General features: G+C 34.8%; 1 protein-coding gene across 2 annotated transcripts in view; it reads left to right on the forward strand.

The window, feature by feature from the left end:
* The first annotated feature begins 5,760 nt into the window (after window positions 1–5,760).
* The window catches only part of LOC150108580 (latrophilin Cirl-like), a 780,008-nt gene continuing 767,799 nt past the window's right edge, over window positions 5,761–17,969 (forward strand). For both annotated transcript variants that reach the window (XM_090416024.1, XM_090416028.1), the window contains exon 1: window positions 5,761–5,835. The gene's annotated coding sequence lies outside the window, so the exon portion shown is untranslated. The remainder of the gene's footprint in view (window positions 5,836–17,969) is intronic.

A 17,969-nucleotide genomic window follows, 5' to 3' on the forward strand; every position in this document is an offset into this window, starting at 1 on the left:
CTCATAAAGTGCAAAGTAGCAGACCATTACTTCACTGCTCTAAACCTGCACACCAAGACAATATCCATGCAATGTCCCACAGAAGAAAAGCGACAGAAAACAATAATAGGCGAAGAAATAGTCAACCACAAAATACGAAAAACAGACTGGGAACATCTGGCATCAGACTCAGCAGATATCTTATACAACAACATTAAACTGACACTGGAGGAAATATATAAGAAAGCTACAAAGAAAGTCAGAATTCGTTCAAAAACAACACAAAATTCTTGGATAACACAAAACTTAATCCTAGAAATACACAGAAAGGACGCTTTATGGAAAGAATTAAAGCGATATCCAAATAACACAGCTTTTAAAACTGAATATAAGATAAAAAGGAATCGCCTTACAACACAAATCAGAAATGCAAAAAGAAGCTACTACAGAGACAAACTAACCTCTTCACAAAACAACATGAAACAAACCTGGCACCTGATCAATGAGATGTTAGATTGTGTTCCCAAAACCACCGCCTCCGAAACCATAAAACACAGCTTCATGAAAGACGCAAAACCTATCCAACAACTAGCTAATGACTTTAACCAATACTTTGGTTAAAGTCATTATGGTTCCCAACCATAAAAGAAGCAGAACTTCTCTCTGCAATACATCAAATCAAACCAAACAAAGGCCCAGGAATTGATGGTATAAGACCTAAGGATATCAAGCAGGATTCAACTAGCTTAGGTCCTATCCTACTAAAATCACAGCAAAACCACTACAATCACTCAGGTTGAAACAATACGATACCTTGGAGTTTACTTCGATGCAGATATGAACTGGAATAGCCACATAAACCATCTACACAACAAACTCCGAACAATAAGTGGCAAACTCTATGGATTAAAAGACAGAGTTCCCATACGCCTAAAAACACTAATATACAAAGCACTATGCCAAAATATACTAAGATACGCTATAACAACGTATGCTTTCTGTGCACCCTACAAATTAAATAGATTAATGTCGCTACAGTACAAAATGACAAAACTGATCTTTTGGGAACAAAGAGACAATAACGACCTTATATACATACATTGCAATTTCAGAACACAAAATACTGACAGCAAAACATTTATGTCACCATGCAGCCTTGCTAAAACATTATTTCGATGCCAACTACAGGACAGTTAGAAATACATACCGTATAACAAGACCTCAGACTACTAATTACATCACATATAAATACAATAATCACTACGGAAAGGCCACACGAAACTTCTACATCCCAGACATGAGAAACAAATTACCTTTTGAATACAGAAACCTTACAAACTACAATAGCATGAAAAGAACTCTAAAGAATTAATCACACCCATACACAAACATGGAAAAAGAAACATTATTAGTAATTACAGACCCATCGCCACGTTGTCTGTAATCAACCAAATCATGGAGCGTATCGTACATCACAAACTCTCCACATACGTTGAAAAATTTCAAATCATACCCAAAACACAATATGGCTTTCAAAAAAATAAAGGAACGGCAACACTCCTGGAAGATTTCACAGACCTAAAAAACGCTGCATTGGATAAAAACAGAATAACATTAGTGGTATTCATTGACCTAACAAAAGCAGTTGACATACTAACACACAAAACCTTGTTAACGAAACTAACGCATATCGGAATCGGAGGTCGTCTACTCCAGTGGTTTAAAGCATACACGTAAAACAGAAAGCTCATCACACGTATAGGATCAGCATAAAGAGGCACATGTAACCTGTGGAGTACCGCAAGGAGCTGTCCTATCTCCCATTCTATTTAACATATACACACACGATATAAGCCACCTTCCCCTAAAAAGTAAAATCTTCCAGTACGCAGACGACACGGCCATAGTATCCATTCACAACAATGCAAATATCGCTTACACAAATATGCAACACGACATCATTTAAATCACTAACTGGTTAACCGAAAACGGCATACATATATAAACCCTGGAAACAAAGCTAACAATATTCAAAAATCCCCAAACCCTGCCCATAGAAACTAAATATCTCACCATCCAACATTCATCCTCCTATACACAAAGCGCAGAACCTAAAATCACAACCATCACACAGGTGAAAACAACACGCTATCTCGGACTTCACTTCGATGCTGATCAAAGTTGGAATAGCCATACAAACTACCTACATATCAAGCTTAGGATTATAGCAAGCAAACTATATAAATTAAAAGACATTGCCCCAACACATAAAAATACTAATCTATGAAGCATTATGTGAAAACATTTTAAGATATGCAATCACATCATACGCATTCTGCGCAGACCACAGACTTAACAGGCTACAATGGTTGCAAGATAAAATGGTAAAACTGATATTCTGGGAACAAGCCACACTTATGCAGGAAGCACGGTGTGGGTTGTTCTCAGATTATCAGTTTTCAAAAGATTTAAGGTAAAGCACTTATGCCACTACACAGTCATATTAAAACATTACTACAGCCCAACCTATAGAGTAACCAGAACAACATATCAAATAACAAGACCACAGTCAACAAACTACATAACATATAAATACAACAATCACTACGGCAAAGCCACCCGAAACTTTTACATACCTGACATGATAAACAAACTGCCGTTCGATGTCAGAAACCTAGGAACATACAGAGAGCTGAATGAAAATTCTAAAAATTAGAGCAATTCCTGTTTTCTCTCTCTCTCTCTCTCTCCCCCCCACCTCACACACACACACACACACACACACACACACACACACACACACACACACACACACACACACACACACACACACACACACACACACACACACACACACACACACACACACACACACACACACACACAACCTATGACAAACCCCTCTCTAAAACCATCACTACAAGAACACAAAGAAACAAACACACCATGTCTAAATCCAACCCTACTTGCAAAAATAAAAGGGAAAAAAAAGTTAAACTGTATAATAGCAGTTGAAGTCTTCCAAGCACGTACCAACAAACAGTAAAATCAACACCTGACTTGCGACCAGTATAGAAACATAACCATGAAACCACCGCCATCTATTATCTTCCTCAGATAAGCTCTGCTAAGCTTCGAGGAAGAAATTACAAATACCTCCCAAAGAAAGAAAGAATATAATACATTATACAGAAAGAAAAAAAAAAAACTAAACCTATTGTAAATATGTAATATTATGTGTTGTAAATATGCAATCAGAATATACAATCATAATTTCAATAATAATAATAATAATAAAATTAAAAAAAATATATTGAATTTAAAAAAAATATTATTTAAAAATATTATTAACTAGCAAGTATCTGTTTTTCACAATTGTAATGTGTTATAAATATTATATATATATACACACGTGTATATATAAGTATTACTGTATCTATGTATGCAATTTATCTGAGACATAATAATAATAATAATAAATAAAAATTATTAGACACCTCTAAGGAGTCAAAAACTGATTCAGGGAGGGTATACATACATCATGCCTTTTCTTGAATACACTCATTCACGTTACTCGTACTCATCATCCGAAAAGGTAACCCTTTTAAAAGTTTGACTTTATCATATCACCGCGTTTCTTTTTCCCATCTGCCAATAACAGAAGTCCACACACTCTAAATCTTTTCATATAATCCACATTCCACATGCGATGCCATCGTTAATGATCTCCTTTACACCATCTTTGCATTTGCATCATCTCGGAAACCAGAAGACCTGCGCAAAATAGTCCAAGTGAGGTCGAATGAAGAGCTTGTAAAGAAACACAATGACTTCCTACTCCTTACATGTCAGAGTTCGTTTCTGCATTGCAAGTATCTTTTGAGTTGTATTTGCAATCTTTGCATATGATCCCTGAACTTCAACATCCTATCTACTAAAAACTCCAAGATCCCTAGCTTAATCTGTTTGTTTTAGCATAATTCCACTGATGTTATACGCCATTGGATGTCTCATTACATTAAAGTGCATGACTTCACCTTTATTAACATTGAACTGATAACCATTTTCACATACCCACAATTCCAGCTTATTCAAATTATTCTCCAAGTACTGCACGTCATTTGCATTCCTGATTTACCCTTTTTCTTTACATTATCAGCAAAGAGTTGTATGTCATCTGTCAAATCTTTCTCAGTGTCATTAATCTTAAGGTTGAATAACAATGGATCAAAGATTGATCCTTGAAATACATCACTTGTCACTTAATTCTCGAAGATTCGTAATCCAGCCTTGCCTTGTAACCTTTTCTAAACGGGTCATCCATACTTACCTACTTCCAAGATCAGTACGGTAGGATCACTGTGGCAAGCGGCAGAACAGTCAAGTCCTTAATTGAAAAACTGTAATTAGATCCAATATTATCTGACTTCTCGAGTTCCCTCTGCCATATGCTGAGGACGTTGTCTCTCAATAGATAAATTCGACTTCTCGTGAGATTTCTTTAATTATTCATCCAATCAATGTTCGATAATTAATCAGCTGTTGGTGAATCGGAAATGCATCGCCAAATCCACTAGGTTAGTAATAAGGCGCCACCATATAGCTGATTTTGTTAGACTCCATCTCACACCAGACCTCTTTAAACTCATTGATACTGGGAGCATTGCTACTAACATTGTATCCATAGCTTTTTACCCTGATTGGATTCAAATTATATCAAAAGCAGTACACCGCTCCTCTTCTATCTTGTCTGTCCTTCCTAAAAGTACTCTACCCTTTACACTCGATACCAGTGAGTATATCTGCCTCTGAAAGTCAGCTCTCACTAACGCCTGCAATCTGAGGCCACAACATATTCATCAATGCAACAAACTCAATCACTTTGTTCCTCATAGCATTTGTGCACAGACATAAAGGTCGCATCCGAGCTTTTTTGTATAGAGTATAACCTGCTCGGTCAGTTGGACAACTTCCCGATTTTTTGTTTGTATCCAATACTTCTCTTATGCACATATCCTTGCACATATCTAATAATTCGAACCGGACGAGTATACAAAAGTCCTTTCATTACTTGCCTCCCTTTCTATGCATATTTGTTCATCATCACGATTTGATTACTATGATTAGGACATAGATTTTCACCATTCCTCCAACGCGATCTAGTTTCCCTAACACACCTTATTAGTCTCATACCAATAAGTAATTTTGCCAGACTCCCGACCATTCAAGTACCCCAAAGAGTACATAATATCCTATACCATACAATAAATTTTAAACATTTCTATGGAAAATCATATTAAACCTGTAGCCCGTTTGTCCCTTTTATTATTCTTCTTAGCAATTTGAAGTTGTTTCTTGAACCGCGTCTTTGCCATAACGCTTTTAACGATATTATCTCAAGTGCTTTTTTTTCCCCCTTCCATAACAGTACAACTGATAAGGGTTCTTCGAACTCTGTAACGCATAAAAGTTAAAGCTCATACAGCTGATGCGTTTGTAATGGTAGTGCAGTGAAATATGCAGATAAATATGAAATTATGGTTACCTCTTGGAAGAGTTACCTGAAATCGTGGTGATATCTTTAATATTCTCTTAATGCTAGTGAGATCGTTATGTGGCTAAAATGAGCGAGACAACAGGTGCAGCTGGTGTTCTTACTAATTCATGTGGACTGCCATTAAGGCTAATCTTTTGTCTGATACGAAACAAGTAAACAAAGGATTAAGCTGGTTAGTGCGAGACTTCTAAAGTGCATCTGGTGCGCATTACTTTGCTATCTTTAGGGTATTCACAAGACCATCAAGCTGCTAATGGTGAAGAGAGGTTCTTCCACTGATGTATTTCCGAACTTCCAAGGTAAACAAAGTTTGTAGCTGAGCAGTAATAATATGAGAACGTTTTCCATTACAGTATTTATTTATTATTTTTATTACGGAAGATGCTGGGGAGAAAGGGGAAAGAAAGATAGAGATAGGGAAAGAATTCCAAGCATTTTCTCTTTTTTTTATGATTTCCTTTCTTTAATTTTTTTATTCATTTTCTCTCTCTCTCTCTCTCTCTCTCTCTCTCTCTCTCTCTCTCTCTCTCTCTCTCTCTCTCTCTCTCTCTCTCTCAGAAATAGTTCAGAGATTAGACGCAGCGGTTTAAATGCACATAAATTATAGGCTCGAGAAGAAAGAAATTATGAATGCGATAAATGCAAATAGGATAATAAATAGCCGTGCGGTGTGGTATAAATATTACTTAGAGAGATAAGTGCACGATTCGTGAAGGATGAAGTGCTCATAGGCGAACTATAAATGAAGACCCATTTGACCATCTTTGCGTAGGAGAGAACTTTTAATGAAGATTTAATTGATGCGCGATGATGGTCACAGTTGCATCGTTTTGGCCCGAGGGGGTATCTACTTCGCTGACTGTAATAAATTTAATGAACTAGATAGAATAAAATAATGCGTTTATTGCTGCGTTAATCGGGCAATGACTTCGTAATAATTTTTTAGGAATAATAAAATTAACATCATCAATATTCAAAACAAAAATACCCAACAGTTGTTAAGGCTAGTGAAAGGCAGAAATTTCAAGCTATGTTTTAAGCCTGAAAACAATTCGCATTTACAGTTTAAAGAAGAAAATTAAAAACATCTACTTTTATAGGAAGCCTCATTGCAGTCAGTAAAGAAGATTTGGTTGGAAAGATGCAAGTTCGAATCCCGAATATGACGACAGTTTGTTTGTCTTCAGGAAACTCAAAATTTCTTCTCTTGAAAAACAAACCAGCCGGTGAACACACGCATCGATACATTAGTAACTCTAAAAAGGATAAAAATATTTAATATACATTTTACATAAGAAACAAAGTATTAATATTTAAGAAATAAATTGTAAGATGTCATTTTTGAAATTAGATTGAAATTAGGGAAAGCAGAGTTGTAAGAAACTGGAGACTCATCATTGTAAGAAATTATTGTAAGAAGCTGGAGAGTGGAGCTTGAAGCGTGAAAGAAGAAAATTTTGATTTCTAGAGCGGAATTGACGGATTACCTAAGCTACCGTTATCTTAATATGCTGTAGAATTACAACCTTTCATATATTTATTATGTTTACGCAAATATACTATCCATATTATTCCGGATCCATAAGGTTCCTTATGGATCCGGAATAATACTCAAGCAGGCATATATCTGACAATTTCACTTCTGTTCCAAACAACAACAATTATTTCTAGGACAACAATACTATCATGTATCGTATTAAAATTGTAGATTCATTGTTTGCCATAAATGAAGATCGTTTGGCCAGATCATTTATCACTTCTTGACAGATAATCCGAGTCAGTGGCGCACCTAGGGGGGGTGCAAGGGGCCCTGGCTCCCCCTAAAAAAAAAGGGGGAAAAAAAACACTAGAAATTTTCCAAAAATATTTTCCTAATTAAAATTAATTTTTTTTATTTATGTTGTGTCGTGTCTTCTATTTCTATACTACTTATGAATTAGTGGTCATTGCAGAGCAGATGCTCAATCATAGGTCGTATGCGATGCATAGTGTGTGTATTCTCAAATCGTCTACTCAACTCGGCTCCCCCCACCCATTTAGCAGGCAGATCCACAGATATATGCAAAGGAAGTCCACATACATGATGTTTCCATTACATCAAGAAATGTGTAGGAAGAGTGAGAAAGTTGCATTTCATTAAATAAAGAATATTTGATAGAATGCCAAACCAGTTGCTGTGTAGGCATTCAAGGATCATCTAATCTGTTCCTTGACGTATTAAACCCAAGTTATATCTAACATAGCTGGCAAAACTAAAATCCTAATAACAATACGGCTATTAATCCTATCTCCAGAGTTAGCCATGTCTCTCAACATATATTAATTCGTGCACATTGCTATATACGTCAAACATAGAACATTTAAGAACCACTTCAGGCCTTAATTAAGCGAGGTTGAGGCTCACACCGAACGATGAAAATCATTTTCAACCATTCACTCCCGCGATAGGGTTTGAATCTACATCCTGTTAGGTGATGAGTAGAGATACTATTCGCATAGCCAACCATGGAAAAATTCTTGTTTCTTGTGTCCCAGATGGAAATTAATCTGAATTTTTTCCTAACAAAAGGGCACTATGGTAACTCTGAATATTGACGTGGATAGAAGGCGGAGCGTGTAATTTGTGGAGGTTTTGGTTTGTTTATCCAGATTTACTGCCGAGGCAACTCAGGCGATTATACCATGAAATTACGTTTTTTTATTGCATGTATTCTAATGACAGTTTGCGGGAATGCAAATCCGAGTTTCCGAGAGAAAATAAACCCACCACATCCGTATGAGACCGGCTAACTCACCTTCAGTTAAAAAGTCCTGATAAAGATTCTTCGCCTCACAGACGGCATTTTTCAAACCAACTGAGGTTCGGAGGCTCAATTTGTGGTGGAGAAGGTTGATGTTTATTTATTTTTATTTTTTTAAGGAAAAATCGTGCTTGAATTGGTATATGCCAGAATAGGAAAGCTAAATAATAGAGTTCGCTGCTGCGGAGTACAAGAAATACAAATGTAGACACACTGAAAAGAATAAGAGGTGTGTGGTGTTAAGTAGATGAGTTGCGGGACAGACTTTTCAGTAATTTCTTAAAATAGACAAAAGAAATAAATGACTGCCAGACATAATGAAAAACGACAGCGAAGGAACTGAGAGAGAGGAAGGGAGAGAGAGAGAGAGAGAGAGAGAGAGAGAGAGAGAGAGAGATGGAATTATTAATTTGGGATAAAAAAATATGGGGGGGGGGAAACGCCAACATTTTGAGAAAAGATGTATTACGAGTCGAAATCATCGTGTAAAAGTAAAAGAATAATATCAGGTATACACTAATGTAATTGCCATTTCTGAAATAGAAAAAAGAAAGAAAGTGTCTAGACATTGTAATTTGTATAACAGCTATCTTTCACGAATAAAACAAAAAGTAACAAACGCAAATCTAGCAGTCTGGAGATGAAACATTTCATTATTCAAAAGAATAAGCTCCTGAAGTAAATGGTGTACAAAGGCATAAAATTGAGGTAATATGTTTAAAATACTTGACAAGATGGATTTATGGATAAAACTGAGATCAAGAAATTTTAGAATGTTCTTCAAATGGCGACAGACCATCAAAGGAAATGGTCGTTTTGAATATCCAGGATGAGTCATTACATCAGACATCCGATTTCCAATAATAACACCGGAAATGCAGGCAAAAATTGAGCAAATGATTCGCGAAGACCACCGCCCTGTTACACTTGATAGCATATACGAATTTGTTCATCGTATGATGCAATCCATGATGACAGCGATCAGCACGATGGATTCTTCATGTGTTGATATTTTTGAAGAAAGTTCAGAGGCGAAATTGCACAGCACAAAACAGTCCATTAACACACGCGATTCGTGGGCACAATACAAGGCTGCACCATGGACGAATCATCAATCTCTACGGAGATTGATGACACAAGAAAGAACATATCTTAAACCCTTTAGCCCCATGCTTCATAAAATTGTAATAATTTGTTCTTTTTCTTTTAGGATAATTAAGAAGACATAAAATGAATTCATTTTTTATTCTAAATTTTTATTTTTTATTCAAAAGGATTTCATATTAATGATCGCGATTAAAAATAATTTATTGATTTATCGATAATTATTACAGATGTGCTTCAATATTTTATAACAATTACAATTACGTCTAATTCCTGCACAAAAAAAAAAAAAAAATGGAACGTTTAGAAATATTTCAAATGAAGATAAAGTTATGGAAAACTACAGTAGCTAGGAAGTGCATTCACTATGGAAATACTGAAAGAATGTGAACGAATACAAGCAGACTCGTTAAAATTATTCAAAAAATGAAACGAAGTCTAAGTAATAGTTCAAGAACAACCCGCAGCAGGAAGAACAAGAAAAAGTATTTGAATCTATTCGTGATACAGTATTAACGGCCAAGAGAACCGTCAAGCATTTTGTTATGTTGGTGATTTGTGATGTGTATATTAGTGTTAAAGGTATCTTAACTTTGTTGGTATATTTTCCAGAGTTCGTGTTTTAAATAATAATAATAATAATAATAATAATCACGTGTGAATGGACAATTGAATACAATTAAAATGTAATTCAATAAATGACATTTCAAAATCTGAGCCTCTGTAGCTCAGTCAGTATAGACAAAGCCCGTTGATCAGGAAAGACCTGGGTTCGATTCCCGTCTAAGACCTTCATGTGGTTTCTTTCGACTAAAGGTGAGTTAGCCGGTTTCATATGAAGGTAGAGGTTTTTTTTTTCCACCCGGAAACTCGGGTTTTTCGTGTCCCCAGAACCGGCCCGTGAACGCACGCATCTACAGACATGGGACACACCACGAGGCATAGGGCTAACCACCTTATCCTCGAGGCGGTCGGTGTTCAAATCATAATAGGCCATGCCTAATATACGTGTAAGGGTAAAGCATTTTAAAATACAAGTAAACATATCTGTATTCAAAAAATGAAATGGTGTATTTATAAAAAATTTAAATAATTAGCAAAAATTAAAACTTGCTTTGTTAAAGATGATAATTACAGTGGAAATACATTTCGTCTATGATAAGATATAAAATTACTTGAACAATGTGAGAAGCGGAAACAAAAGAATATAAGTTGTCGACATAAAATAGCTGGTATATTTATTATGCTCAATTATGATTCCTTGCACTTACATTGCTGCTGTATTTTTTTATGTGTGAAGCAGTTGTAATGCGTCTTGTCACCTCTGATTCAGCAGGCGTGTATACGTTTTTTTTTTTTTTTGTTTGTTTGTTTCATTCGTTTAAAATACCTTAGAGCCACTGTAACGGATTTTCAATATACAGAATTTAATCTACTTAAATATTATAATATATTCAAAAAAATATTGATTTATTTCATTCATTAAATGTTTTTAATTTAATTATTAAAGCTACACCTTTTCTTTTATATAATGCCACTTATTAAAATAACATTATTAATTCTCACGTTGGAATACTTAATGGTGAACCGGATTTTCATTTTGGTCTCTCTCTCTAGAGGACTTATTTCCACAAAGCGAGCGCTATAATTAGAAAATTGCATGCCCACTCAAGTGAACGAAAACAATGAAACGTAACCAGACAGGAATCCATCTGCCGAAGTCATTCGCTTTGCCCATATTGGTGAACTTTAAAATTGAAACGAGATTCCCCGTTATTATCGTAATATAAATACCTTGGAGTATATACAATATATTGCAATTTTCTGCCCTCGGGGATTTTATCCACTTATTGCTGTCATGAGAAATCTGCCACAGATAGAGCGAGAATATTCTCCGCACATTTCCATTTAGCGACGGAGGTTTTAGACAAGCAAACCAATCCCATCAAAATGATGTTCCTGTTCAGCTGCATGCCTTTAAACATTACGGCGTTACATTCCATCTCTGATATTATTCCAGTGGAACATTTTCGCTTCAATTTAGAGTACTGAAGTACATATTTCACGAACCACAAACTTAATATGAAACTAAGTTGACAATCTTAAACTGTGTGCTTATATTCTGTGGTGCAATCCATAATGTTAAATAGATCCATATCGAATAATTAGCCTTCAAAGAGCAGCAAATATTCATGGATATTTCTTGATTTTTAATTAAAAAAAGAATATTCGGAATGTGTGGTTTACTTGAGTGCAATGCGTTTACGAAAATATGGGATGATATTCCCTTCAGTTACGGTCCAATTATCTGTTTTGTTTAAACTAAGGCTCTAAATAGAGCCTTAGTTCAAACTAATGTAAATATGATTGAGGCATTACGTCATATCCGTTTTAGTTACCAATCAAAAGAATTTTATTAATAATTTATAAAGAGAAAACCGCTCTTTTCATATTATTTTAAATATAATCTGAGAGACCCAATCTCAAATTATTCGCACACAATTCTTAAATTTTAATTGGATCCCTCTATATAAAATATCATACGATTTTAGACCATGTGACTAACTCTTGCGTCTATGCGCTTCTAAAGAAAATAAGCCGTAACCATGACAACAATAGACTTGAAAATCTCAGATTACGTTAGAATGATCTTTTTTTTTTTTTTTTAAAGCTGTCTCATCCTCGCAAATTTGTTCGGAAAACGAAACGGCCACATCTTTAGTATACGCTTCAGCTTTAGTATTAATTCGACCAGGTAGAATTCCCTATGGGATTTGTTAAAAAAAGTAAGTAAAAAATAAAGATCAGGCCTTTAGCTAGTGCAACTATCGACTCTCTCTTTCTTTGTTTCTTTAATCTCAGGCTCTGCGTCAGATAATTACTCTCTTGGGACAAAGACACTGGAGTAACTGAACACATGAAACCGTCGCGAGTTCGAACAATATCTATGGAAATGTAGAAAATTGAGCTCTCTGTTGTAATTTTTTGACTGATTTTGTGTTTCATATACAAAACGACTGCGTTTATTTGTTCCTATAAAGCGCATTGCGTTTTCTGCCTGGGTTATATCTCTTTAAGACTACGATATTCATCTATTGTTATAAATTTATATTGTTATAATCTATTGTTATAAATCTATTGTTATAAATATGGCTGTACCAACGTAACAAGCAAATTATATAATATTCAGTTTGTAAGAAATATCTACTGATTGGGGGGGGGGATAAACAATATCAATTCGTAGAGAAACAAAAAAAATAAATAGTGAAAAAATGATGCATTATAAGCAAGCATCGACAGCCTAGTTGCGATGACTTTATTATTTTTGTCTGAACTGTAAATCACGTAATGATTAATGTAAAAAAAATGTGGAGGGGAGGGGAAAAAAACGTGAAAATAAAGACATTTATTGTTTTGGGAATCGGTATAATCATTCCTTTGGTCATCCATCATGTGAGAGATGAATCATAGAATCTACCAGACAATTTGACATCGCCTCTTTCGAACATTGCATTAATTCTAGACGCTTTACTGGCTATCAGGTCAATCTATCATGATCATTTGACTTCACAGCAGGACGTAGCATGCCAATAACGACGACATCTCCCCTTCTTGGTTTCTCCCCCCTGTTTCCTGACCACTGTAACGTTCTTGTGGTCCGATTGGTAACTTGCTGCTAATGGCTTTGTGAGTTCCGCGACTAAGAGCATACAAAATGCATTGCAGGAGAATAAATTATCAGAAAGTTGGACAGAGGACCTTATTTTTCTTATTAAAATCGAAAAAGTCGAGATGTTTGGACTTTTTTTTCCCCTTGCTATTCAGAAAGAGTGTCTGCAAGAACAGTCACTTGGTTTTAGGATCATCTGAAGATGACGAGTGATGAAATGGGTGTCTGTTAATGATCTGAATTGCGCAAACATCAGTCGTAGAACTTGATTATTTCCCTCCCCCCCCATTTTTTTGGTTCCTTGATGGTTCAATTGGCATTCTTGCTATGTTCTGCTATCTTCAGATAGCAGAACATAGCAAGATTGAACCGCATTTTAATTTTCATTACTCCTTTTATATTTCTCTTGAATGTTTTTCATTCAAATACTCCTATAATTTTAATATTTAAAATACGTCAATGAGAAATGACCACTTTTCTGAATCAAAAATCAGAAAGATTTTTCTCTTGTTAGGCTCAGATGTATACATTACGTCAATACGCATCCGTGTCTCAAAATATATCTTCCATGCAGTAGTGATAAGCAAGATATCTGAATTGCATGAAAAATGACAACTATGCTTCACTAAGATACTTCAAACATTGGATTTCATGCTGTTCTCTCTCACTCTCTCTCGAAGTCTTGGTCAATATATCATACTAGACAGATCAGCAAACACGAGACAACGTCACTTGTTCTGAGCAGTATCAGGTATAAACGTTCATCCATAAATTATGAAGTCCTGGGAAAAGAGAAGGTCAATCCATTATACCATATAACAAAAGAAGACAACAAAGATCGAGAAATCAGAAAAAAATGTCATATTCTCATTTATAGACAACCAAATAATAAGTGATATTTTACAACAAAAAAAATTCTATTTTTACACAATAGAATTTGGCTAAAGTATGAAAATCGATATTTAATTGCGCGTGTGAGTGCTTTAGAAAAGAAAGAAAAATAGGAAACGAAAAATAAATAAATAGAAAAGTGAGAAAATAAATAGAAAAGAAAATATGAAAGAAAATTCATAAAATTAAAACAGAGCTAAATGGCTTTGCTTGCAGATTGAATGAAACCTCCTTAATACAGAGTAAATCTAATCTAAATTCAAGATTAAATCTAATCTATATCTAATCTTGCTACTATTTTCGATACCTGCTCTCAATGAAGTTTTCACTCTCCCTGTTTTATTATACTTCAACGAAACTGGCATGCAGAAGTATCGAAAATAGTAGTCATTTTTCTGTAAACCAATCAATATCATTGTTTATTATTATACAGCATATTTTACATATATTCAAGTTTGTATGCAAATTAATGATTTACATTCATTTTTAATAAATGTGTGTACGTGTAACATTTTCTGTTCAATACAAAATACTGAAAACGTTTGTTTTTGACCAATGTTCATGATTGTTGTTGCTGCTCCTGCACTGAAATTTTTGTTTGTTTCTTTCTTTGTTTAGATAGCATTTCTACTGTATTCCTCGAAGCTTGTGTTGAGCTTATCTGAGGAAGTAATCTGACTAATAATAATAATGTATTTTTCCTTACTTTATCAAACAAAATTCGGAGTAAACATAACAAGCGAAAGTCAAGAATAAATGAATGCAGTAAAAGAGCAAAGGACCTATTTAAAATATAATCATGTCTATATTTTTGATAATGTTTAAATTAATTACAATAAATTCAAATAAAAAATATTCCTATTCGAATCAAAACAAATAATTGAATTAAAAATGATAAATTTCTCCGATTAATTTCATTGTCATATCATTATTTAAATAAATTCATTTAAATAATAAATAAATTTATTTAAATAATAACGTAATTGAATTAAATAGAAAATTAACAAGAACGTAATCACTGAAACCTAACTCCGCCAATTTCAAATTTAAATTATTCTTAAGATGTTTTTGCTCTATAAAAATTTGAATATTAAAAACCTTTAGTTATTAAACTAATACGAGATCGTTTAGGCCTCTTTATTAAAATAACCATTCAGAAGAACTTAATGGATTCGTTCTAAGCAAACCCATTCATTTGCGTGAACTTGATTTAGATTCGAACATTATGAAATTAAATAAAGCCATTGAAAACCAAAAGATATCTTATCAGATCTCGTTTTATTTTGTGACAGTAACACACTTTTTACCACGTTTTATAATCCTAATAGTAAGAAGATTGGTTTAAATAAATCATGAACAAAGAATTGTTGTTGTTAAGTGAAGATAATCCATCGTTGTAGTACATTAATGATGGACAGGTGGATTATCCGTTCTTGCAACATTTTAAATTAGTTTCAAGAAAAACATCCTCGTTTTCTAATTCTCTCTCATCTCCCAAACAATTTTTTAAGATTGTTTGGGGGCTTTAAAATAGCAGCTTCGACAAGATTTATGTTGTTGCTCGTGCATCCTTTCCCACAAGTAGCTGAACGCATTCATCATTCCCAAATTTCGTATTGATATCTGTAATGATGTATTTCAGTACTAAGGTCTGATACCACTTTAAACACCGTCCCCATGAAACAATTTGTTACTGAATGGTTTTTCTGTCTTGTTCTCCACTAAATGATAGCCAGAAGGCGTTAAACGATGAGAGACGTTGATTGATGGACTTTGTAAGGAACTAACAGAAAAACATTACTTTGAGAAATGGTCCTCCATAATGACCCTTTACTTCATGTTTTCATAATCCATCGTAAAAGAAGGTCATCGAAGATACCATCGTGTTTATGACGAAGCTTTGCTGTATTAGCAACCTGGAGTTTTCACTGACCGATTGCTGTATTCACCAAGATCAAGCGATGCTTTATATACGAGTGGCATATTGCTTTGCTTCGGAAGAGATTTTAACAATATAAAAGTGGGCTCTCATCAATCCTAAATCTTTTGTGGTAGATAGACAACGGCTAATTCAGTAGTTACATACAGGAAGTAAATTATGGAAATTCTCAAGTTCCCACTTTTGTTTGACTTAGCATGGTTAGAAATATAATGAGTATCCTGAATGAACGTATTCTGTTGCCAAACACGAGACCTTTGGACGCTCTCCTCAAATTTTTTAATGTAAACATTTATTTTAAATTCATGATAAGCAGTATACGCGTATGATATGTTCCATGCTTTCCCCGTGACATAGTATTTTATCGTTTTATACTACATTAACAAGCATTGGAAAAGTTAACAATATAGATCTTCATCGTCTGATAAAGTCAAAGTGACGTCATAAAAAATACTATTGTTGCAACAATGGAACAATCGTGGGCAAGTTTTATTATTTACTGAATGATAAATTGCACTAAGCACTCTTTTTATCAGTTGTGATAGATGAATGTTAGAATTCATTAATATCAAATTATGATACTTTTTTTAACTCGAACTATTAATAATAATTTTAGAATAAAATTATCCTTTATGCACAGTTCTTAAAAGTAAGATGTAGATCTGTCTCATACAAGAAATTTAATGCGTTGTCTAGATTATTTTAAATGCTGCAATGCATGTAATAATGTACAATCAAATACAGCTGACACTTTCAACACAGATAATTATACGAACATCATTTACATGTCGTTTACTTTATATCTTTGAGATATTTAATAATCGTGAATATATCTTTCTCATTTTGACAAAAGTTATAATGACGTAATTATCAGCTAAGTGTGTAGGACAGTAGAGAAAGCAATTGGCGATACGAATTGATGTGAAACTGGCTATCCTTGAAGATGACTGTATTAGCATTTTCGGTTACTTAAGAAAATTTTCTAACTTCCAAATACTTATATTTACTGAAACTGATAGATAAGGATTATAAAACTAATCATGACAGAGGTTATCAATTTTCTAGTCGGTAATTTTGCTTTGCCTTGTATTTAAATACTTTACAGCGATGCTGGGTATATAAACAGGTGTTTCTGATCCACGCTCCCTCGCTTTTATTCTCCTCCTCCTCCTCCCTCAATAAATGGACTTCTGCTTACTGTTTGTAAACCTTCTTGTCTGTTGGCGTATTTCGGGTGGAAAGCAAACTTCATGCGACTCGCTGCAAAAATACGAATGGCGAGATATTAAAGTTGTTTTCTACGCCTCGCCTAGTCTGATGATCGTGGACAGTTAGAGAGTGTAGTTGTCAACTGTCGAGACGGGGGTGGTGATGGATGGTGATGTATTTTCGCATGCACACACTACGCTACAGCTACTAATACCAATCACCGAAGACATTTTCTGAAGATTTTCGTGACGACGGAATTAGAACCGTGGTTAGTCATCCTTGACATCAGGTGGGATATGGTCTGCGCGCGCGAGCTGGCGCTCGTGACTCTTTAGAAAGTGAATGATAAAAAAAAATATATACATACAAAAAAAAAATAGTGAACGCTAAGGGCGATTCGTGTCCGTGACCTAGCTGATGCACGAAAGAAGACTATCTGCGACACGTGAGCTGTCAGAACTGGATTGAAGTACTTCAATGTGGCGAAACATTGCCTTTAGGAATTTGATTGTTCTTAGCCAGTCGACAAAGACTATGACTTGTATTAAGGATCAACAGTTAAATTGACGTTTCGTTTTGGTTTAGAGATTCTTCAAGTAATCAGAACTGTGAGGCAAGTGTCTTCTGTCAGCATTTCAAGTTCCAGCTATAATAATGGCATCGCAAACCAAACGTGTCCTTTCCCTGTCTGAATATATTTGCAACTAATAATTAGGTTTCATATAAGACCCAGGTCCACCCGGTTAGGCTAGCGGCTATGCGCTTCGCAACTGTATGCCTGGGAAAGGAGTGTCCAGGGTTCGAATCCCGTCTCCGACA

The sequence above is a fragment of the Typopeltis vanoorti genome, chromosome 3, assembly GCF_054136105.1.
Source record: "Typopeltis vanoorti isolate ZY-2024b chromosome 3, IOZ_Tvanoo_1.0, whole genome shotgun sequence".
Taxonomy (NCBI): domain Eukaryota; kingdom Metazoa; phylum Arthropoda; class Arachnida; order Uropygi; family Thelyphonidae; genus Typopeltis; species Typopeltis vanoorti.